The 24,822-nt window shown below is 40.4% G+C and overlaps 1 protein-coding gene across 8 annotated transcripts in view; it reads left to right on the top strand.

The window, feature by feature from the left end:
• neo1a (neogenin 1a) overlaps positions 1 to 24,822 on the top strand; it is a 434,693-nt gene that overhangs the window by 221,047 nt on the left and 188,824 nt on the right. The window lies entirely within an intron of this gene.

Here is a 24,822-nt window from a genome sequence, read left to right on the forward strand (position 1 = left end):
GTTGAGCTTACCCACCGCAAAGCTATTTTTTTTTGGTACATGATGTAACGATAAGTGTGACCAGTAGATGGCAGTCAAACATAAGAGATAAGTGTAGGCTGCACTATGATGGCAATATGACTCAAGTAAACAACACCAACATATTATATGTTACATTGAAAATATAGAACATTACACACGGCGCTGCCCTGCGATGAGGTGGCGACTTGTCCAGGGTGTACCCCGCCTTCCGCCCGATTGTAGCTGAGATAGGCTCCAGCGCCCCCCGCGACCCCGAAGGGAATAAGCGGTAGAAAATGGATGGATGGACACACGGCGCTCAAAAATATATAAAAATGTTTTAGTACGACTTTGGTAAGCTATGAAGCCGCACCGCTTGATGGATTGTACTGTGCTTCAACATACGAGTATTATTATGGTGTGTGTATAAGGTAAGATCTATTATCTGGCCTTTTGTTTTGCAATATTATGCAAAAGCAACTTGTTTTACCTTCTGGTACCTGCTGATGTGTATTCGGGATCTGCATAAATCCTGAAAAATTGTGCGCGTCCGCCTTTGTAGTCCGTGGCGACACCGTAGTCAATAAGCTTCTTCTTTTTCCTCTATCTTCTTGTTATGTGACATTCATCCTCCGCTGTTGCCATTTCTACTATAAAGTAGTGTAAATTTCTTACTTATATCTGTCAGTAAACCCGCCATGAAAGCAATAAAACATACCGGTGTAGTGAGTTTACATTATTCACACAAGGAACTTTAGTTATTAGAGAGTTCCGGTCGGACGGTTTTTCACGGGACACATTTCCGGCCTTGTTGTTGTTTCCGGATGAGGAGATGCTGCTCCGTTATTCATTTAAGTAAAGTCTGAATGTCATTAAAACAGTTAGCTCCATCTTTTGACACTTCTTCCACTCCCGTCCTTGCACGCTACACCGCTACAACAAAGATGACGGCGAGAAGACGCTGTCGAAGGTGAGCCACGTAAATAAGACTGCCCACAAAACGGTGCATCTGGTAGCGACTGTCAGAAAGCGGCTTGAAGATGATCTGTAAAACATAATCTATGCAACATTTTGACCAAAGAACCACCATTACATGTTATGTAGACCACAAGGAAGTGTTTTACATTTGGGAAAATAAATAAATAATATGACTCATTTAATGCGCCCTATAATCCGGTGTGCCTTATATATGAAAAAACATTTTAAAAAATAGACCATTCATTGGCACTGCGCCTTATAATCCGGTGCGCCCTATGGTCCGGAAAATACGGTACTATTAATTGTTAATTTAGTGGCGCTGGAATGTGGAACCAATGAGGTATAGTTGTCGTATACTGTCGTGAAGGTGTTACACTTGACGTTTGTATGTCACCTGTACAGACACCGATGAGCTTCTAGCTAAAATGTTCAGGCCAAAACACTGACAGGTTTGGTTGTACTTCTCCTGGAAGATGCAGACGCACCACCGGCAACAAGTGCTCACCCTGATATTGTGCAAGTAACACCTCCTACGTAACCTCATTTTTCTCAATTGTCTCACGACTAAGGATGTCCCGAGCAACATTGTTGGCCTCCGATCCCGATCCGATACTTTGACTTTGGCAGCGTCTTCTCCCCGTCATCTTTGTTGTAGCGGTGTAGCGTGCAAGGACGGGAGTGGAAGAAGTGTCAAAAGATGGAGCTAACTGTTTTAATGACATTCAGACTTTACTTCAATCAATAACGGAGCAGCATCTCCTCATCCGGAAACAACACAGGAAATGTGTCCCGTGAAAAACCGTCCGACTAGAACTCTAATAACTAAAGTTCCTTGGGTGAATAATTTAAACTCACTAAACCGGTATGTTTTAGCGCTTTCATGGCGAGTTTACAGACAGATATAAGTAAGAACTTTACACTACTTTATATTAGAAATGGCAACAGCGGAGGATGAATGTTACACAACAAGAAGATAGCGAAAAAGACTACGGTGTCGGCACTGACTATAAAGGCGGACATTGGCAATTTTTCAGGATTTATGCAGATCCCAAATACACATCAGCAGGTACCAGAAGGTAAGAAAAGTTGCTTTTACATAATATTGCGAAACAAAACACCAGATAATATGTCTTACCTTATAAACACACCATAATAATACTTGCATGTTGAAGCGCAGTACAATCCATCAAGCGGTGCGGCTTCATAGCTTACCAAAGTCGAACTAAAACATTTTGATAAATTTTGGAGCGCCGTGTGTAATGTTCTATATTTTCAATGGAACATAACCTACCACCCGAATGCAGCTGAGATAGGCTCCAACACCCCCCGCGATCCCGAAAGGGACAAGCGGTAGAAAATGGATGGATGGATATAACATGTTGGTGTTGTTTGCTAGAGTCATATTGCAGTCCACACATATCTCTTATGTGTGACTGCCGTCTACTGGTCACACCTATAATTTCGCAATGTACCAAATAAAATAGCTTCGAGGTCGGTAAGCACAACCAAAATTATTCAGTACATTAGGCTCACCGGGTTGGACTTAGACTTAGAATTTATTTTATTGTCATTCAAATTTGAACTTTACAGTACAGATAAGAACGCAATTTTGTTGCATTAGCTCGTTATAGTGCAGGATAAAAGAGCAATAAGGTGCAGATATAAAAAAATAGATTACTGTACAGATAAATATATAACAGATAAATGTATCCATGTTAATGGATGTATGTTATAAGGGGCACTGTCAAGTTTTGAGAAAATGAAAGGATTTTAAGTGCGCCTTATAGTCCGAAAATTACGGTAAGCGTTTATCATTTCCAACGTTTAAAAACAGTGCATTTGTAATAAGAAATTCCAGTCACAATTATCAAATTAATGGAAATGTGCGGAAAATTGCAACATAAGTGTCCTAAAGTAAAGGAGCTGGTCGGATCTCTCTGTGATTAGGCTCGCTGCAGTCAGCCACATTTCGAATAAATCAATTATCGATTATTGACGTTTATCGATTTTCTGATCGTCCATGTCCAAATTGCGATGCATCTAAAAATCTATTATTTCCCTCACCTCTAGGGACCATAATAGTCAATTGTTTCGATATCACTTGTTGATTGTATTTACTAGAGGTGTCCAATAATATCGGACTGCCGATATTATCGGCCGATAAATGCTTTAAAATGTAATATCGGAAATTATCGGTATCGGTTTCAAAATGATCGGTATCGGTTTCAAAAAGTAAAATTTATGACTTTTTAAAACGCCGCTGTGTACACGGACGTAGGGAGAAGTTCAGAGCGCTGGGCAGGACATTATTAAAAAAAATGTTTTTAAATAAATAAACACAACAGAACAAATACCCAGAACCCTTTGCAGCACTAACTCTTCCGGGACGCTACAATATACACCCCCCGCTACCCCCTACTCCCCCCCCAACCCTGCCCACCTCAACCTCCTCATGCTCTCTCAGGGAGAGCATGTCCCAAATTCAAAGCTGCTGTTTTGAGGCATGTTTAAAAAAAAATAATGCACTTTGTGACTTCAATAATAAATATGGCAGTGCCATGTGGGCATTTTTTTCCATAACTTGAGTTGAAGTTGTTCTCTTATTTTGGAAAACCTTGTTACATTGTTTAATGCATCTGCGGGGCATCACAACAATATTAGGCATAATAATGTGTTAATTCCACGACTGTATATATCGGTACCGGTTGATATCGGAATCGGTAATTAAGAGTTGGACAATATCGGAATATCAGATATCGGCAAAAAAGCCATTATCGGACATCTCTCGTATTTACCTGTCTTGTCACCACAAAGCTCACGATTCATTCAGACTAAACTCATCTCCCGCATGCTGACTACACACTTCTAGTAGTTTGTCACCACGACATACCGCTGACATCATTGCCAGTTGCTTCGGGGGGAACGTAGAAAACCCCGTCTGAGTTCCTTGTACACACAACTCCTGATGACACTCATTGAAAGTCATCTTTTGTTCTAGTGAGTATCACTCTATCGCCTAATAAAATCCGCTAGCAGTCAATGAAATGGATGAATAATGCATGGCGCCCTGCAAACAACGAATTGGTAGGGCATGTAAATCAATTCTCTTTTGAAATCCTGCCACTCCTCGTCGTCTTGACTTGATTTGGATGTGACTGTGAATATTGCGTGGACTTGTGTGGGAAGACAGAGGCGTGGTGCGGGAAATCTGTCTGCAATTGGACGACGGAATGAAGCGATCATGCAAATGTGTCGCACGCTGGAGCCCGCAAACATGTTTACAGCGCAGTCGTAGTTGAGCGAGGCAAACGCACGAGAGCGCACATAAATGCATGAGCCTCCCTACGGATGTTTTTAGAGGCTTTATATTAGCGCTGGAAGCATGGAGGGAAATGAAAAATGCCATTTACCTTTCTGTCCTTGCTGCGTTATTGACTAAATTGAATGCATTTAATAGTGCATATACACACACAACACTATAAATATTTATATACAGAAATAAAAAGCTCGGGGAATTCTTATGAAACCATATATCATTGTACTTAAACTCAGCCTGGGAAATCAATAACTAATAGAAGCACTGTTTAATAATGCCATCCCCTAAACAAACTAAACAGTACGGTTTTCCCAACAACACCCCTGTATCCAATTTCCAAAGTCCTCAAAGTGAAATTGATCAAACTTAAGAAGATAATCAAAGCCAAACATGCACGTTGAGGTTAATTGAATTGGAGTGGATGCATTTTCCGATGCAGAGGAGACTCATATGGTTCTGATTGTGTTCAGGAATTCCTTTTTCCACGTATGATGGATGGCAAAACAGCGGACTAGGTGAAGTAAAAGGAGTGATGGCTGATATTTGTGGAGGGAAGAAAGAAACTTGAGATACCTTCAGTCTTTTTTTTTTAGGATCCTCTTAAATCAGGACTCTGCAACCTTTCCTATCAAAAGAGACATTTTGCCGCGTATTTCACTTAAGAAATATAGTATAGAGCCGCAAAACAAAACCCAGCTTGTAAACTTTTAAAAGTTTTCATCTTTTTTTATTTTACCGGGAAAAAGCCGGTGTGCATTCAGGGCCTCACAGACAGTCGGAAATGATGGAACTCTTTTTAAAAATGCAAACATTTCTCACTCGGGGGGGTTAAAAATAATCTGATGGCGCCACCCCTGCCTTAAATGCATCAAAGGAAAACAATCCCATATATAATGCAACATAGCAATTTTATTTAACCAAATTAAACCAAAGACGGAATAAAGTTGTATAAACTTAGAATAAACCTCGTTTTACAGAGCCCTCTATTTGCAAACTTTTTGGTTTACAAACTTTTAGATCGCCCCCCTGTTTGCAAACACTTCAATCATTTTGTGCTTGCTCGCATTGAAGAGTTTGAGGAAGCAGGTTTTGGACCACAGCAAGTTTTTAATTGTGATGAGATCTGACTTTTCTGGCAAAAGATGCCAAAGCGGACTTATTTCTACCTCTCCTTCAGCGGCGCCTCCTCCAAAGCTCACACTCGACCCTCCCGTTCCTCCCTCTGTCTGCTCCTTTCTCTCCTCTCGTGCAAAGGAGAATCTCACGAGAGGACCTATACCGATGTTAAAGGCCTACTGAAATGATTTTTTTTTTATTTAAACGGGGATAGCAGATCCATTCTATGTGTCATATTTGATCATTTCGCGATATTGCCATATTTTTGCTGAAAGGATGTAGTAGAGAACATCAACGATAAAGTTCGCAACTTTTGGTCGCTGATAAAAAAAGCTTTGCCTGTACCGGAAGTAGCGTGACGTCACAGGTCGAAAGGCTCCTCACATTTCCCCATTGTTTACACCAGCAGCGAGAGCGATTCAGACCGAGAAAGCGACGATTACCCCATTAATTTGAGCGAGGATGAAAGATTTGTGGATGAGGAACGTGAGAGTGAAGGACTAGAGTGCAGTGCGGGACGTATCTTTTTTCGCTCTGACCGTAACTTAGGTACAAGGTCTCATTGGATTCCACACTCTCTCCTTTTTCTATTGTGGATCACGGATTTGTATTTTAAACCACCTCGGATACTATATCCTCTTGAAAATGAGAGTCGAGAACGCGAAATGGACATTTACAGTGACTTTTATCTCCACGACAATACATAGGCGAAGCACTTTAACTACGGAGCTAACGTGATAGCATCGGGCTTAACTGCAGATAGAAACAAAATAAATAAATCCTTGACTGGAAGGATAGACAGAAAATCAACAATACTATTAAAGGCCTACTGAAACCCACTACTACCGACCACGCAGTCTGATAGTTTATATATCAATGATGAAATCTTAACATTGCAACACATGCCAATACAGCCGGGTTAACTTATAAAGTGACATTTAAAACTTCCCGGGAAATATCCGGCTGAAACGTCGCGGTATGATGACGTATGCGCGTGACGAAGTCAGGTAACGGAAGTTATGGTACCCGTAGAATCCTATACAAAAAGCTCTGTTTTCATTTCATAATTCCACAGTATTCTGGACATCTTTTGCAATTTGTTTAATGAACAATGAAGGCTGCAAAGAAGACAGTTGTAGGTTGGATCGGTGTATTAGCAGCGGACTACAGCAACACAACCAGGAGGACTTTGTTGGAGCGCTAGCCGCGCTAGCCGCCCTAGCCGCGCTAGCCGCGCTAGCCGCGCTAGCCGCGCCAGCCGCCGACCTCACCTTGACTTCCTACGTCTCCGGGCCGCCAAACGCATCGGGTGAAGTCCTTCGTCCTTCTGCCGATCGCTGGAACGCAGGTGAGCACGGGTGTTGATGAGTAGATGAGGGCTGGCTGGCGTAGGTGGAGAGCTAATGTTTTTAGCATAGCTCTGTGAGGTCCCGTTGCTAAGTTGCTAAGTTAGCTTCAATGGCGTCGTTAGCACAGCATTGTTAACCTTCGCCAGCCTGGAAAGCATTAACCGTGTATTTACATGTCCACGGTTTAATAGTATTGTTGATTTTCTATCTATCCTTCCAGTCAGGGGTTTATTTTTTTGTTTCTATATGCAGTTAAAGCACGATGCTATCACGTTAGCTCGTAGCTAAAGCATTTCGCCGATGTATTGTCGTGGAGATAAAAGGCACTGAATGTCCATTTCGCGTTCTCGACTCTCATTTTCAAGAGGATATAGTATCCGAGGTGGTTTAAAATACAAATCCGTGATCCACAATAAAAAAAGGAGAGTGTGGAATCCAATGAGCCAGCTTGTACCTAAGTTATGGTCAGAGCGAAAAAAGATACGTCCATCACTGCCTCTCAAGTCGTTCACTGTAACGTTCCTCATCTACGAATCTTTCATCCTCGCTCAAATTAATGGGGTAATCATCACTTTCTCTGTCCGAATCTCTCTCGCTCCATTGTAAACAATGGGGAATTGTGAGGAATACTAGCTCCTGTGACGTCACGCTACTTCCGGTACAGGCAAGGCTTTTTTTTATCAGCGAGCAAAAGTTGCGAACTTTATCGTCGATTTTCTCTACTAAATCCTTTCAGCAAAAATATGGCAATATCGCGAAATGATCAAGTATGACACATAGAATGGATCTGCTATTCCCGTTTAAATAAAAAAAAATCATTTTAGTAGGCCTTTAAACCATGGACATGTAAATACACGGTTAATGCTTTCCAGCCTGGCGAAGCTTAACAATGCTGTTGCTAACGACGCCATTGAAGCTAACTTAGCAACGGGACCTCACAGAGCTATGCTAAAAACATTAGCTATCCAACTACGCCAGCCAGCCCTCATCTGCTCATCAACACCCGTGCTCACCTGCGTTCCAGCGATCGACGGTGCGACAAAGAACTTCACCCGATCATCCGTGCGGTCGGCGGCTAGCGTCGGATAGCACGTCTGCTATCCAAGTCAAAGTCCTCCTGGTTGTGTTGCTTCAGCCGGCCGCTAATACACCGATTCCACCTACAACTTTCTTCTTTGCAGTCTTCATTGTTCATTAAACAAATTGCAAAAGATTCACCAACACAGATGTCCAGAATACTGTGGAATTTTGCGATGAAAACAGAGCTGTTTGTATTGGGATACAATGTGTCCGAATACTTCCGCTTCAACCATTGACGTCACGCGCATACGTCATCATACATAGACGTTTTCAACCGGAAGTTTCGCGGGAAATTTAAAATTGCACTTTATAAGTTAACCCGGCCGTATTGGCATGTGTTGCAATGTTAAGATTTCATCATTGATATATAAACGCTTGTTAAAGTTAAGGATTTTTCTTCGGTAAACTATGAAGCCGCACCGCTTGATGGATTGTTGGCGCATTAAACATACCAGTATTATTATGGTGCGTATACAAGGACCGCAAAATGGCACCTCTTAGCAGACATTGTCTGGCGTTTTGTTTCGCAATATAATGCAAAACCAACTTTTCTTACCTTCTGGTACCTGCTGATCTGTATTTGGGATCTGCATAAGTACTGAAAATGTACATAGTCTATGCAACATTTTGACCAAAGAACCACCATTACATGTTATGTAGACCACAAGGAAGTGTTTTACATTTAGAAAAAAAATAATAATAATATGACCCCTTTAAAGGCCTACTGAAATGAATTTTTTTTATTTAAACGGGGATAGCAGATCTATTCTATGTGTCATACTTGATCATTTCGCGATATTGCCATATTTTTGCTGAAAGGATTTAGTATAGAACAACGACGATAAAGATTGCAACTTTTGGTATCTGATAAAAAAAAGGCTTGCCCCTACCGGAAGTAGCGTGACGTAGTCAGTTGAACATATACGCAAAGTTCCCTATTGTTTACAATGATGGCCGCATGAAGTGAGAGAGATTCGGACCGAGAAAGCGACAATTTCCCCATTAATTTGAGCGAGGATGAAAGATTTGTGGATGAGTAAAGTGCAAGTGAAGGACTAGTGGGGAGTTGAAGCTATTCAGATAGGGAAGATGCTGTGAGAGCCGGGGGTGACCTGATATTCAGCTGGGAATGACTACAACAGTAAATAAACACAAGACATATATATACTCTATTAGCCACAACACAACCAGGCTTATATTTAACATGCCACAAATTAATCCTGCATAAAAACACCTGCGTGTTTGTTATGCTAGCTCCTAGCTCCTCTGCTAGCTCCTAGCTCCATAGAACACGCCAATACAATTCAAACACCTGATCAACACACACAATCACTCAGCCCAAAAGACCGTTCACCTAACCCAAGGTTCATAAAGCTTATATATTTTAAAAAAGTTACGTACGTGACGCGCACATACGGTCAAGTTATCAAATGTTTAGCAGCCAAGGCTGCATACTCACGGTACCTGGTATTCAGCTGGGAATGACTACAACAGTAAATAAACACAAGACATATATATACTCTATTAGCCACAACACAACCAGGCTTATATTTAATATGCCACAAATTAATCCTGCATAATAACACCTGCGTGTTTGTCAAAAGTCCTCCTGGTTAGAGTCTCTGTTATCCGAGTTCTTCCATCTTGACTGCATCTTTCGGGAATGTAAACAAAGAAGCGCCGGCTGTGTACTGTTGTTGCTGACTACGTTCGAAAAATACGTCCATTTCGCACCGACAACTTTCTTCTTTGCTTGCTCAGCTTCCTTCTCCATAATGCAATGAACATGATTGAAACAGATTCACGAACACAGATGTCCAGAATACTGTGGAATTATGAAATGAAAACAGAGCTTTTTTGTATTGGCTTCAATGTGGAAGGCATACCCGTGTTCCCCGGGTTACGTCACGCGCATACGTCATCCTCAGAGGCGTTTCGAACCGGAAGTTTAGCGGCAAATTTAAAATGTCACTTTATAAGTTAACCCGGCCGTATTGGCATGTGTTATAATGTTAAGATTTCATCATTGATATATAAACTATCAGACTGCGTGGTCGGTAGTAGTGGGTTTCAGTAGGCCTTTAATGCGCCTTATAATCCGGTACGCCTTATATATTTAGACTTCCTTTTTTTTTTTTTTTTAATTGTCATTCAAATTTGAACTTTACATTACAGATAAGAACAACATTTTGTTGCATTAGCTCATGGTAGTACAGGATAAAAAAAGCAATAAGGTGCAGAGATAAATAAATAGATTACTGTACAGATAAATATATTGCACTTTTGCATATGCAGCCACGTTTATGGATGTATGTTATATTGTCTTTATATTCCAGCGAGTTAATCCATTTTTGGGGGAATTGAGGGGAATATTATGATGCGTTCAAGAGTCTTACGGCCTGAGGGAAGAAACTGTTACAGAACCTGGAGGTTCTGCTTCGGAGGCTGTGGAACCTCTTTCTAGAGTCCAGCAGTGAAAACAGTCCTTGGTGGGGGTGGGAGGAGTCTCTGCAGATTTTCTGAGCCCTGGTCAGGCAGCGGCTTTTTGCGATCTCCTGGATAGGATATATGATATAGAGCAAAATAAGTTTAAAAAAAAAAAATGACTCAAAAACCAAAGGACTTTTATGTCCTGTTTGGCTTCGAAGTTAATGAAGATCGAATGTCCCAAGAAGGTTAAATCTGTGATGTAGTGAAGCCGCAATATTTGAAGCACGTTGTGGAGAGCGACGACTGTATCAAGATGTCATTTAAACGTTCAGACTTGGATATATTTTAGCAGTAAAGTTCTACGCATGACAAAGAAAACCAAAACAACCCAACCACCCTGAAAAAAAGGCCATTTTATGTCACAAAATAAGACCGGCATGAGACAGTTTTTCTTCTGTCAGACCTGGTTTGGGTTATAAAGCCGCAAAAAGTGACAACTGTACAACTCGGTGTAATGTCTGCCCTGTGTTGTTGTCAAATGAAACCTGTTTCTTGTGCCCATGAACATGACACAAAGGTATGAATGACAACACCTATAACAGCATGTTACTGTTTGCCATACGTATACAGGTGGGACAGGGAGCAAGCAAAAAGAAGACAGTCAATACCTAACATCTACAACAAAGATTACAGGACATTGACATCATTTTTTGACTAAAAACTGGTTTTGGCCTTTCAGATAAATGCCAGGTTTTTGAGAATAAAAAGGCAAACTCGCAGTCAATGTTTTTGAAAGGATTCATATTTTTTTTTTTTTTTTTTTTTTAAGAAAGAGACTCGTCCGAAAAAAAAACTAGTACTACTACTACTAATAAAAGACGTGATCATACTTCCTCTCTGAATTCAGTTATATCCATTTTATTTTGGGGTGTGAATGCAGTTCTTTGCTCTAAAAACAGTTTTAAATGACGGTAATCTTCTAGTTTTACTCGTGAAAACCAATTGTGTTGTATAATATGAAGCATATCAAATATGAATAATATTAATGTTTTATTTATTGCAATAATGAATATGTGAGCACATTGCTTCATCAGCAAATTTAGTTGCATACACTTTTTTTGTGAGGACAAAGACTAGCACATTTTAAAAAATAAAAAAAAAGGTACTATATTTGTTTCCATTTTCATTCTTTTTTTAAACTTTTGAACACCTGGTATTATTGGACAATTTTCAAATAGGGCTGCAGTAATGGATTTTTTTTAGTAATCAAGTAATTTATCGATTACTGTGTTCGATTAATCGAGAAGTCGTATGTAGTACACCTCTCACCTACGCCTCAATGCATATTTTCTAGAAAATAGTTGAAATAAACAGTTTTTCTGCTTGCCATAACACTCATTGTTTTTTCTATTAAATGCACATCACCAACATTGAAACTGCCCTTTTAACATGTGTATTGATAACAAAAAATGCTTTTACTACATCCATGTATTTATATCCGTGGTCTGTATGTTATAAAAAATTGTATTAGTTACACTCATTCAACAATTAATTGAAGCAACATAATTTTTTATTTTTTTTGTAATCCATTAATGTTGCAGCCCTAATTTCAAGAAAAGGCATTATTTAACCCATAAATCCTAAAGATTTCTAGCATAATCAGATATTTCTAATCAATATACAACAAGCCTATACGACTGGCGGCTTTCGGCCGAATGCAGCTGAGATAGGCTCCAGCACCCCCCGCGACCCGGAAAGGGACAAGCGGTAGAAAATGGATGGATGGATGGCTTACGGGCCACATTCGGCCTGCCAAAGCTTTTCAATTTGCCCCGGCGAACATCACCCCAAAGGCTTGCTGAAACCATTAAAATTAGGGTTGCTCATGTATGCAGTGCTCCCGCCACCCCACATGGGGCAACAGCGAGGCATATGTGTCACAATGAAGCAGCAGTGGGGTGAGTAGAAGAAGACGACTCTATCAAACGAAACATGGCACTATCCACCCTGAAAAAAATCAAAATAAATGGTGAAAATCGGACTTTTAACGACTGCACAACAAAGTATGAATGTTCTGCCCCGAGACATTTCTCTAGTCATTGTTTCCTGTAGGACCTTTTCAGCGGCGGACACACTGTTATGACCAGCAACAACAGTAGAAATCCACACATATTAGCTTCATCACGAAACTTGTAAGTAGATATTGTGCATAAAGATGTTTAGTTTGTTTTGTATTGAAATTGCTGACTTCATGATGTCGTTTGTATTCATGGTCATGTTGTTTGTCTAAGTAACTGGCGATCAAAGCTCGTTTAATACATGTAATTCTAAATTTGACTAGTAGAGGGCGATAACACTACACCTTAGGTTTAATTGTGTGCAATGTTTGCTGTGGGTGTCTTTGGATTCTGTATGCGTAAACCTCTGTAGTTTATTGTGTGAATGTAATAACACCAAACCTTCCATGTTATTTATGTAAAATACAAAATGGACGTTTTACCTTTGTAATGTAATGTTTATATTTTCAGTCGTTCAAACCTAAATGAAGGAAAAAGTGTACAAGAAATAACACTGAGGAAGGAAAATAATTCAAAAGAAGGAACGTTAATCCTCAACAAAACTTTTAAAGCTCCTGTTTCTTTGTGCTGTTAACTATCTGTCTAGCTGCACACGCTGGAATCGAGTTGCGAGGGGAGGATAATGAATTCATTGACAGTGCAGTGTGAAAGCCGATGTGTTTACTTTGCAATGAAGTAAATGCAGTCTGAAAGGAATATAACCTGCGGAGGCACTTTTGATGAAACATCCACATTTCGATGTCCGGCCCCTGAGCCCTTGGGCTCTTGAAACTGCAGCCCTCTTTATTATGTAGTTGAACAGCCCTAGTTTACCATTTTGATTATGCCTCCACTTTTGCCACATTGTGTCATCTACAGTTGAAAGTAATCAAAATCCACTTTTAATAAATACAATTTATACAGGGGTATGAATAATTGTGGGCTTAACTGAAACTATCATAGCTCACATTTTCAACCCTCTTTAATGGCAAGTATTAAAAATGCTTGCATGTTTGTGGAACTCAGCTGGAATGCAAGTTTTGTACTTAACGCTTTACAAGAGTTGAAATAAACCATTTTTACTTGAATGCACTTGTCTAAGAATACCTTTAGGTTGTCAGCGTTTTGTTTATTTTGTGGGCTTTTATGCCACATCACGCTGGTGCTGCTGACATCATGACCTCCATCCACCCAGTATCGCAGCTCAGTGACAGCATGCTGCACTGTGATTGGCGGTTTTCCCCTGGTGCAGGTGTGCTGGCCTTGTCACCACTTTGTCATACGAAAGACTGAGTCAACGCTCGCACATAAATATTCACTCAGGTCTTCTCTGAGTTATGTGCCTCCGCGACTGAATGCAGCGATGAATACAAATAGAAAACAGGAATATTTTCGACAGGAATATGACTCAATAAGTTTTTTTTGTCTGAATAGGTAACCTTTCTAAATACAAATAAACTTCACTGAATTACAGATATGATGATGATAGCTCTACCATAGTTGTGATGTCATATTTGGTTAGGACAAATCTAAAGGTACACTTTCTCAAATCAACCTTTGTATGAGTCTTTTTGTTCCTCAAGTGTCCCTAAGCCAATATTTTGGTGCTGGTGCCGATACCAAATGTGCTTAGGTACTTTTCGGTACTTTTCTAAATAAAGGGGACCACAAAAAATGTCATTATTGGCTTTATTTTAACAAAAAAATCTAGGGTACATTAAACGTATGTTTCTTATTGCAAGGTTGTCCTTAAATAAAATAGTGAACATACAAGACAACTTGTCTTTTATTAATAGGTAAGCAACCAAAGGCTCCTAATTTAGCTGCTGACATATGCAGTAACATATTGTGTCATTTATAATTCTATTATTTTGTCAAAATGATTAAGGACAAGTTGTAGAAAATGAATTATTAATCTACTTGTTCATTTACTGTTAATATCTGCTTATTTTCTGTTTCAACATGTGAATGTAATAACTTCTGTTAAAATGTAATAATCACTTATTCTTCTGTTTGATACTTTACATTAGTTTTGGATGATACCACAAATTTGGGTATCAATCCGATACCAAGTAGTTACAGGATCATACATTGGTCATATTCAAAGTCCTCATGTGTCCAGGGACATATTTCCTGAGTTTATAAACATAAAATACATTTAAAAAAAACGGAAAAAAAAGATTTTGTGATGCTGTAAAAAAATCGATGTAATCATAGTAGTATCGACTAGATACGCTCCTGTACTTGGTATCATCACAGTGGATGTTAGGTGTAGATCAACCAATGGCGTTTGTTGGTGGTGCTGCAGGGGAATTCTGGGAATTTGTTCGGTAGTGTTTATGTTGTGTTGCGGTGCAAATATTCTCCCAAATGGGTTTGTCATTGTTGTTTAGGCTGGTTTCACTATATGGCACATGTTTATGACAGTGTTGGGGTTTACCACTAATTGATTAACGTGGACCCCGATTTCAACAAATTGAAAAACATATTCGGGTGTTACCATTTAGTGGTCAATTGTACAGAATATGTACTGTACTGTGCAATCTACTAATAAAAGTTTCAATCAAAATGTTCATATGGCTACCCTTAGTGTGACATGCATGGCTGTTGACTAAGTATGCATTCATTCAATTGTGTGTAGTGTGTTCAAAGTTAAGTTGGTCGTCTTAATGGTTGATGATTGGTCAAAGAGTAAGCTTGTCTTGATTTTGTCAACTTTAGACCATTTTAACATGTTAAAAGTCATGACTCCGGTGTGTTGCGGTCTGTAGTGAAGCATATATAGCTAACACTCGTCGTACAGGGATGATTTTTGAAATAAATGTACTTGACTTGTAGGGATGATGTTTGATAAGAAATGATCGAGTTCAAGCCTATTATCGAATCCTCTTATCGAACCGATTCCTTATCGATTCTCTTATCGAGTCCAGATAGGTTGTTGTATATGGAAAAAAACACACAATATTTGGTTTAACAAAAGCTCACTTTTATTATATAAGAAAAAAATAAAATCTAATAAATAAATAAATATTGACTGTTACCCCCCTAAAAAAATAAAATAAAATAAATCAATATTGACTGTTGTTACCCAAAGTATATTAAGTGGGATTTTTAAGAAAAACAAATATATACAGTAACACAAAAACAACCTGTCTCTGTGATCACTATATGTGTATAAATAATACTATAGTGTTAAATAAAATCAGTCCCTTGGGCACAAAACTTAAAATAATACAGCTCTCCAAAAAGTGCACTTCTGCTGCTATTTGACGTAACTGTTTGTTATGATGCTTTGACATTTTTGCACTTTATTTCTTTATTGAAAGAACATTCTATGAAGAGAAAAGTTGTTTGTAAATGTGGTTACAATGCTAAAAAAATGAAAAGTTAAAGCTAAAAAAATAAATATACTTTATTGAGTTAACATTATTTCTTTATAGGGGGAAAGATGTGATGTTATGAGCTAGGAATATAACAACTACCCAGCATGCAACGGGAGTGACGAGCACGCGCGGTAGCCCCGAAAAGTGTTGTTGCATGTCACCACGCCGGCAGCCAGGAATGAGGTTATGAGCACGCTGTGAAAGTAAACGTCAAGAACTCAGCCAACACGCCTCGTCTGCATTATTTATAATTAGACAGACAACACATATACAGTGTGATTTTGTTTTGTTTACAAGGAAAGAAAAACAAAAGTTAAAAAAGGGAGATGTCATATATGTGTATGTGCTGCGGTTGCTTTAAGAACGTTGCGACAGCTGCCGTAAAGGAGGTGCGTTGCTAGCCTGGTTGCTATGTTTCCGGTTGGTCGTAAAAGTGTTAGTCATGTGTTTGTACCCTGCTCAAATCTCTCAGTAAAGTTATTCATTGGATTATACCTTTTGTTTTGAACTTTATTACACATTGGAGCGCTTTTTCCGGTCCATTGTTTTTCCTGCTTTCCCTATCTGCGCCTAATGACTGAGCTACGTGACTTCATTTCTTGTGATGTCTCACGGGGCATTTCTGGTCTGGACGAATTGGTCCCAGGGATTCGAATAAAGAACCAACTCTTTTTCTTTACTATAGTGGTCTCGATAACGGGTACCGGTTCTCAAAAAGGGATTCGAGTCCGAGGACTCGGTTCTTTTCTTATCGAACAACCGGGAAAACCGGTTTCGAGTCTCATCCCTATTGACTTGTCTCCATGGAGACAAGGATTAGTGATTTAGAAGGAGTTACAACACTGCAGACTGTGGATAGTCATGAGCCGCTAGCTAGCTAACCGTGTCTTAAAGCGTGTCGACCCCAACGGGTGGGGAACCGGTACTTTTTAGAGGCGGTATAGTACCGAATATGATTCATTAGTATCGCGGTACTGTACTAATACCGGTATACCGTACAACCCTAGTGTGCACACATATTAGACATAAATAGATTATCGGCAAGGAGTTATCGGTTTGGTAACAAAAATATTGTGCATCCCTAATGTTTAAAAATCAAACTTTTGCAAAAAGCAAACAAATATAAATTGTTGATAAGAGGGTTTGTTTTATAGGGCTTTGAAGGCTTCAATGACGACTCCAATTGGTCGCATCATGCAAGCTTTTTTTTTTCTAATCTTTAGAATCCTAAAAAAAACAAAGACGAGTGTGTTCCTTTTCTTTAATAATGATTGCGAAGGACAGGCAAAATAAAATAAAAGTCATCCAGCAGTTATAAAATTAAATTGCTGACTGGACGATATGTCTAATATATTTTTAGTTTTGACAGTCTATATATATTTTGACAAGCATACGTAGGACGGGGCTACAGCGCGATCGCCTCCTTTCTCACAGCTTTTTCCACGCAATTACCTGTGCAAGTGCTGGGGAATTAACTCACGCATTTGTCATCAAGGATTGTCTTTAATTAAATGTCCACAAACAAAAAAAGACTTCAGCAAATCATTCCAAAGCAATGATTATTATCTCTCCCGCTTGATAAAGTGCAGCATTAGATCTCAAGAGTTCTTTTTAAATACTACATCCAGTGTTTGCTTGATAAGTTCCCTCGAGCTCTGATAAGTTATCTTGAGTTTCTAACACAAGGAGAAGCTGTCAATGGCGCACTAAAGGCTGACGGTCTGAATGGTTCTCCCGGTGAGAGGAAATGAAGAACGCTCGACGCTGTGAACTGAATGACGTCTTTCAGAGAAAATGTTCATTCAAAGGAGATTGGACATGCACAGTCTCACAGCACGAACAGCTTGGCTCTCGAATGTTCACAGGGAAGTATTCAATGCACAGGAAGAGATTTTCTTGACATTTAAGTGCGACGTTCTATCGAGGAAAAACAACTCATTTGCTTTGTATTTCTCATTTACCCTCTGACTTTCTGAACCTGGTGGTTGTCGTCGGTACAAAAGACATGTACCGCTGGAGTTACTATCACTAAGTGGATTGTGTTCATGTCAGGGTGTCCCAAACCTAAACCGCTATAAAAGACAATCTGCAATAAAAAAAAAGGCACATTTCCAGTATTAAAGGGCCAATTCGAGTCCAGCCCATTCCATTGTGCTGGTTGACTTTTAAAGGGGAACTGCACTTTTATTTTTTAAATTTTTTGTGCCTATCGTTCACAATCCTAATGAGAGACAGGAAGACAAAAGGTTGGTTTTTTTTGGAATTGGGGGTTAAATCACCAAAAATGATTCCCGGGCGCGGCCAACGCTGCTGCTCACTGCTCCCCTCACCTCCCAGGGGGTGATCAAGGGTGATGGGTCAAATGCAGAGAATAATTTCGCCAAACCTAGTGTGTGTGTGACTATCATGGGTACATTAACATTAACTTAACTTATTTTAATTTTCGGCCTTCCGCCCGAATGCACCTGAGATAGGCTCAAGCACCCCCCGCGACCCCGTAAGGGACAAGCGGTAGAAAATGGATGGATATTCTTACTTTTCATTTTTATTTTTTTGAACTTTTTTTATATTTTGTAGCACTTTGAGATTTTAACAAATTTAAAGTGCGTTACAAATGTAATTATTTATTATTATTATCATTATTATTATCCGCAGTCTGCAGTGTTTTATCTACTTCTAAATCACTAATCATTGTCTCCATGGCGACAAATAAAGTACGTTTCTTACAAGTATCATCCCTGCAGGACGAGGACTAGCTAAACATGTATCACTACACACCGTAGCTCACCTTCGTCACAATGTAAACAAACGCCATGGGTGGATCTACACCTAACATCCACTGTAATGATACCAAGTACGGGAGCGTATCTAGTCAATACTACTATGGCTACATCGATATTTTTTAGCATCACAAAATCTTTTTACATTTAAAAAAAAAAAGTATTTTATGTTTATAAACTCAGGAAATATGTCTCTGGACACATGAGGACTTTGAATATGACAAATGTATGATCCTGTAACTACTTGGTATCGGATTGATACCCAAATTTGTGGTATCATCCAAAACTAATGTAAGGTATCCAAACAACAGAAGAATAAGTGATTATTCCATTTTAGCAGAAGTGTAGATAGACATGTTAAAACGGAAAATAACAACATATTAACAGTAAATGAAGAAGTAGATTAATAATCCATATTTACAGTTCGTCCCTCATAACGTTGACAAAATATTACAATGAGAATTGACACAATATGTTACTGCAAATGTCAGCAGACAAATTAGGAGCCTTTTTTTACTTACTAATAAAATAAAAATTGTCTTGTATGTTCACTATTTTATTTAAGGACAAAATTGCAATAATAAAACATATGTTTAATGTACCGTAAGATTTTTTTTGTTAAAATAAAGCCAATAATGCAATTTTTTGTGGTCCCTTTTATTTAGAATAGTACAAATATTGGTATCGGGACAACACTAGTAGGATGTATCCTTGGTTAGCTTACCACAGTCACACGCAAGAAGTTCAAATTAAAGTACCACTGATAGTCACACACACACTACACCTAGTGAAATTACGGCATTTTGACCCATCCCCTTGTTCCACCCCCTGGGAGGTGAGGGGAGCAGTGAGCAGCAGCGGTGGCCGCGCTCGGGAATCATCGAGAGGAGCCAGATGAGGTGGTTCGGGCATCTGGTCAGGATGCCACCCGAACGCCTCCCTAGGGAGGTGTTTAGGGCACGTCCGACCGGTAGGAGGCCACGGGGAAGACCCAGGACACGTTGGGAAGACTATGTCTCCCGGCTGGCCTGGGAACGCCTCGGGATCCCCCGGGAGGAGCTGGACGAAGTGGCTGGGGAGAGGGAAGTCTGGGCTTCCCTGCTTAAGCTGCTGCCCCCGCGACCCGACCTCGGATAAGCGGAAGAAGATGGATGGATGGATGGATGGAACCCCCAATTCCAAACCTTGATGCTGAGTGCCAAGCAGGGAGGTAATGGGTCTCATTTGTATAGTCTTTGGTATGACTCGACCGGGGTTTGAACTCACAACCTACCGATCTCAGGGCGGACATTCTAACCACAAGGCCACTGAGCAGCAGCAAGAACCTGCCGTCTCTCCACTGCAGACGTTTCTTGTCCCTCCCTTTTCCTTGCCTTCCTGGTTCTCATCCAATCACCAGTCAGGACTCAGCCTGCACACATTCATGGCCTCACACGCTCAATAGGAAACTGAATAGGTGCGGTTTGCTGACCCCTGCTATATCCATCCATCCATCCATTTTCTACCGCTTGTCCCTTTTGGGGGGGGGGGGTTGCTGGAGCCATACTTGCCAATTGAGACCTCCGAATTCGGGAGATGGGGGGGTTGAGGTGAGGGGGCGAGGTTTGGTGGTAGCGGGGTGTGTATATTGTAGCGTCCCGGAAGAGTTAGTGCTGCAAGGGATTCTGGGTATTTGTTCTGTTGTGTTTATGTTGTGTTACGGTGCGGATGTTCTCCCGAAATGTGTTTGTCATTCTTGTTTGGTGTGGGTTCACAGTGTGGCGCATATTTGTAACAGTGTTAAACTTGTTTATACGTCCACCCTCAGTGTGACCTGTATGGCTGTTGACCAAGTATGCATGGCATTCACTTGTGTGTGTGAAAAGCCGTAGATATTATGTGACTGGGTCGGCACGCTGTTTGAATGGAGGAAAAGCGAACGTGACGCCAGGTTGTAGAGGACGCTAAAGACAGCGTCTTTAAGGCACGCCCCCAATATTGTTGTCCGGGTGTAAATCGGGAGAAATTCGGGAGAATGGTTGCCCCGGGAGATATTCGGGAGGGTTGGAAAGTATGGCTGGAGCCTATCTCAGCTGCATTGGGGCGTAATGTAGCGTATAATTCCATGGCGGCGCCACAATAACACCAAACAAGCCTAAGAAAAGGTACAACACACTTGCGGAGTTGATCGTCAAACTCCTTTTGGCTGTGTTTGAAGTACTTGCTGAGAGTACTTTATTGAAGTAGCAGACAAGCGGCGGTGGTGAGATACAAATTTCAGGTCGAGTGCCATCCAGTACAGTCTCATGGGGGATAAAAGGAAAAAGTTGCACTGCTTGCAGCTCAATTGTTTGTTGAATCAAGCTCCACTCTTTAGAAATACTTTGCTCTCCCACACAAAGACATAACGCCCTCCTCAGCGTCCACGTTGCTGTGACCATGTTTGGATTTCAACCCGCCATCGCTTCCTCTTTCCTGGTGTCTAATTCTCTCTCCCTCTCTTCTGTTTTTAAGCTATTGATTTGTTTTGTCCCTCTCAGCGCCCACACTCTCTACTCTATGCTTTTTCTCTGCTTGCTCCACTGCTTGTTGAATCAAGCCCGACCTTGGCCACACATCGCTTCCCTTTGGGCGAATTGGGGAAATCAGAGTTGATGCTGTTCAATCTGGTTAATTGTGTATTTGTGGATCAGGTGTAAATAGTTAAAGTAGCACTAAGTAACTTTTCAACCTTCATAAAATATTTGCAGTGGTGATCAAAAGTTTACATATGCTTGTAAAGAACATCATGTCATGGCTGTCTTGAGTTTCCCATCATTTCTACAACTCTTATTTTTTTGTGATAGAGTGATTGGAGCACACACTTGTTGGTCACAAAAAAACATTGATGAAGTTTGTTTCTTTTATGAATTTATTATGGGTCTACTGAAAATGTGACCAAATCTCCTGGGTCAAAAGTATACATACAGCAATGTTAATATTTGGTTACATGTCTCTTGGCAAGTTTCACTGCAATAAGGCGCTTTTGGTAGCCATCCACAAGTTTCTGGCAAGCTTCTGGTTGAATTTTTGACCACTCCTCTTGACAAAATTGGTGCAGTTCAGCTAAATTTGTTGGTTTTCTGACATGGACTTGTTTCTTCAGCATTGTCCACACGTTTAAAGGCCTACTGAAACCCACTACTACCGACCACACAGTCTGATAGTTTATACATCAATGATTAAATCTTAACATTGCAACACATGCCAATACGGCCGGGTTAACTTATAAAGTGCAATTTTAAATTTCCCGCTAAACTTCCGGTTGAAAACGTCTATGTATGATGACGTATGCGCGTGACGTCAATCGTTGAAACGGAAGTATTCGGACGCCATTGAATCCAATACAAAAAGCTCTGTTTTCATCTCAAAATTCCACAGTATTCTGGACATCTGTGTTGGTGAATCTTTTGCAATTTGTTTAATGAACAATGAAGACTGCAAAGAAGAAAGTTGTAGGTGGGATCGGTGTATTAGCGGCTGGCTGCAGCAACACAAACGGGAGGACTTTGAGGTGGATAGCAGACGCGCTATCCGACGCTAGCCGCCGACCGCATCGGTGATCGGGTGAAGTCCTTCGTCGCTCCGTCGATCGCTGGAACGCAGGTGAGCACGGGTGTTGATGAGCAGATTAGGGCTGGCTGGCGTAGGTGGATAGCTAATGTTTTAGCATAGCTCTGTGAGGTCTCGTTGCTAAGTTAGCTTCAATGGCGTCGTTAGCAACAGCATTGTTAACCTTCGCCAGGCTGGAAAGCATTAACTGTGTAGTTACATGTCCATGGTTTAATAGTATTGTTGATCTTCTGTCTATCCTTCTAGTCAGGGGTTTATTTCTTTTGTTTCTATCTGCAGTTAAGCCGATGCTATCACGTTAGCTCCGTAGCTAAAGTGTTTCGCCGATGTATTGTCGTGAAGATAAAAGTCACTGTGAATGTCCATTTCGCGTTCTCGACTCTCATTTTCAAGAGGATATAGTATCCGAGGTGGTTTAAAATACAAATCCGTGATCCACAATAGAAAAAGGAGAGAGTGTGGAATCCAATGAGCCAGCTTGTACCTAAGTTACGGTCATTGCAAAAAAAGATGCGTCCTGCACTGCACTCTAGTCCTTCACTCTCACGTTCCTCATCCACGAATCTTTCATCCTGGCTCAAATTATGGGGTAATCGTTGCTTTCTCGGTCCGAATCGCTCTCGCTGCATTAAAAACAATGGGGAAATGTGAGGAGCCTTTCAACTGTTGACGTCACGCTACTTCCGTTACAGGCAAGGCTTTTTTTATCAGCAACCAAAAGTTGCGAACTTTATCGTCGATGTTCTCTAGTAAATCCTTTCAGCAAAAATATGGCAATATCGCGAAATGATCAAGTATGACACATAAAATGGATCTGCTATCCCCGTTTAAATGAAAAAAATTCATTTCAGTAGGCCTTTAAGTCAGGACTTTGGGAAGGCCATTCTAAAACCTTAATTATAGCCTGATTTAGCCATTCCTTTACCACTTTGACGTGTGTTTGGGGTCATTGTCCTGTTGGAACACCCAACTGCGCCCAAAACCCAACCTCCGGGCTGATGATTTTAGGTTGTCCTGAAGAATTTGGAGGTAATCCTCTTTTTTCATTGTCCGATTTAAAGCACCAATTCCATCCATCCATCCTTTTCTACCGCTTATCATGCTTGACGGTAGGAGTGGTGTTCCTGGGATTAAAGGCCTCACCTTTTCTCCTTCAAACATATTGCTGGGTATTGTGGCCAAACAGCTCAATTTTGTGTCATCTGACATCACATGGACAAAGATAAGACCTTCTGGAGGAAAGTTATGTGGTCAGATGAAACAAAAATGTTGCTGTTTTTTTGCAGACATACTCAATAAAAAAGTACAGTCAAACTGGTCTATAGTGACCACTCAAAGGAAACCAAGAAAGTGACCGCTATAGACAGGTGGCCACTATACACAGGTTGACTGCCACTTTGAATTTCCATACATGTTGACCTTTAAACAATTACGTATACATGCATGTGTGCATGTATCCGGAATTGTAGTTAACCGTTTCTAAAATACAGTTTTGCAAGCTTCTATGCCTGCCCTGATGTGGGATCTGAGCCGAGGATGTCGTTGTAGCTTGTGCAGCCCTTTGAGACACTTGTGATTAAGAACTAAATAAATAAACTTTGATTGATTGATTGATTGCACAGTGGTATTGAATTTGAGCCTGCTCATTGTTACCCATGTGAATAGAATTCTGTTTTCCTTTCATGCCGGACTATTCGGGATTAGTCAACTGCGCAGAGCTTAGGGGAGCTTCGATGAGACTCGCCGAGTCCCAGTGCAGCTCCCGCTTGGGATCTCGTTGAGGCCATGGCAAATCCCACTTAAGAAATTAGATTTCATGGACTGTGGCATGGCAAATTTTGATATCGGTGGCTACTACACAGAGTCAAAAAACTTTTTGGGGATGCGAAATGAGTGGTCTTTGGCCACGGTAAACAGGTGGCCGCTATAGACAAGATATATAACACTTTATATAACTGTATATAACATTTGTGGCCGCTATCTGCAAATGACCGCTGACACAGGTTTGACTGTACACAGAATGAGTCACCAACATGTGGGATTCTTTGTCTTGGCACACAGAATGATACACCGGTCGATAGAAAATATAATAATATTTGGCGGTACAGCATCATTGTTAAACCCGAATCATAGGAAAAGTGGGGCATAGGAAAGCTGATGTACTGCCGTATAGTTTTTCTAGTGTGTTGCAAGATCAAATATTTGACAGTGTGTAAATGTCCATAGAATAGTTTTATTTCACACACACACACTGAATGAAAAATGACTTTATAAATATCAGTTCTTCTTGTCCTTGATGTTCGACTCCTACTATGCCATTCAGTAGATGTGTGCCATCTGGGTTAATTGTTAGCTGATGAAAGAAAATGAAAACTTGAGGCGATGTAACAAATACAGTCGTTAATATTGTACTACTACACGCTGTTGTCTCACACACAGAAACTACTACACAGTACCCTTTGTGCTTCTTGCATCGACTTCTATCAGATTCCCATATTTCCCCAAACATTTTGTAAATATGTCACTTTAAACCAAATGTTTTTTGTGGGTTTTCATTTTTTTGCTTGATACGAGGAGGATTAAAAAGGAAGGGAGTTGAGCATTGCCCAGAAGGGTGCATCACCCAGGCTGAAACCTCCACTAAGAATATGCTTCAGGGAATAACAGCTGAAATTAGTTTCTACTAAATTGGTAGATGTGATTACACAAACAATCATTGTAAGGTATGGAGCCTGAAAGTCC

Source organism: Entelurus aequoreus, linkage group LG02 (assembly GCF_033978785.1).
Source record: "Entelurus aequoreus isolate RoL-2023_Sb linkage group LG02, RoL_Eaeq_v1.1, whole genome shotgun sequence".
Classification (NCBI taxonomy): Eukaryota; Metazoa; Chordata; class Actinopteri; order Syngnathiformes; family Syngnathidae; genus Entelurus; species Entelurus aequoreus.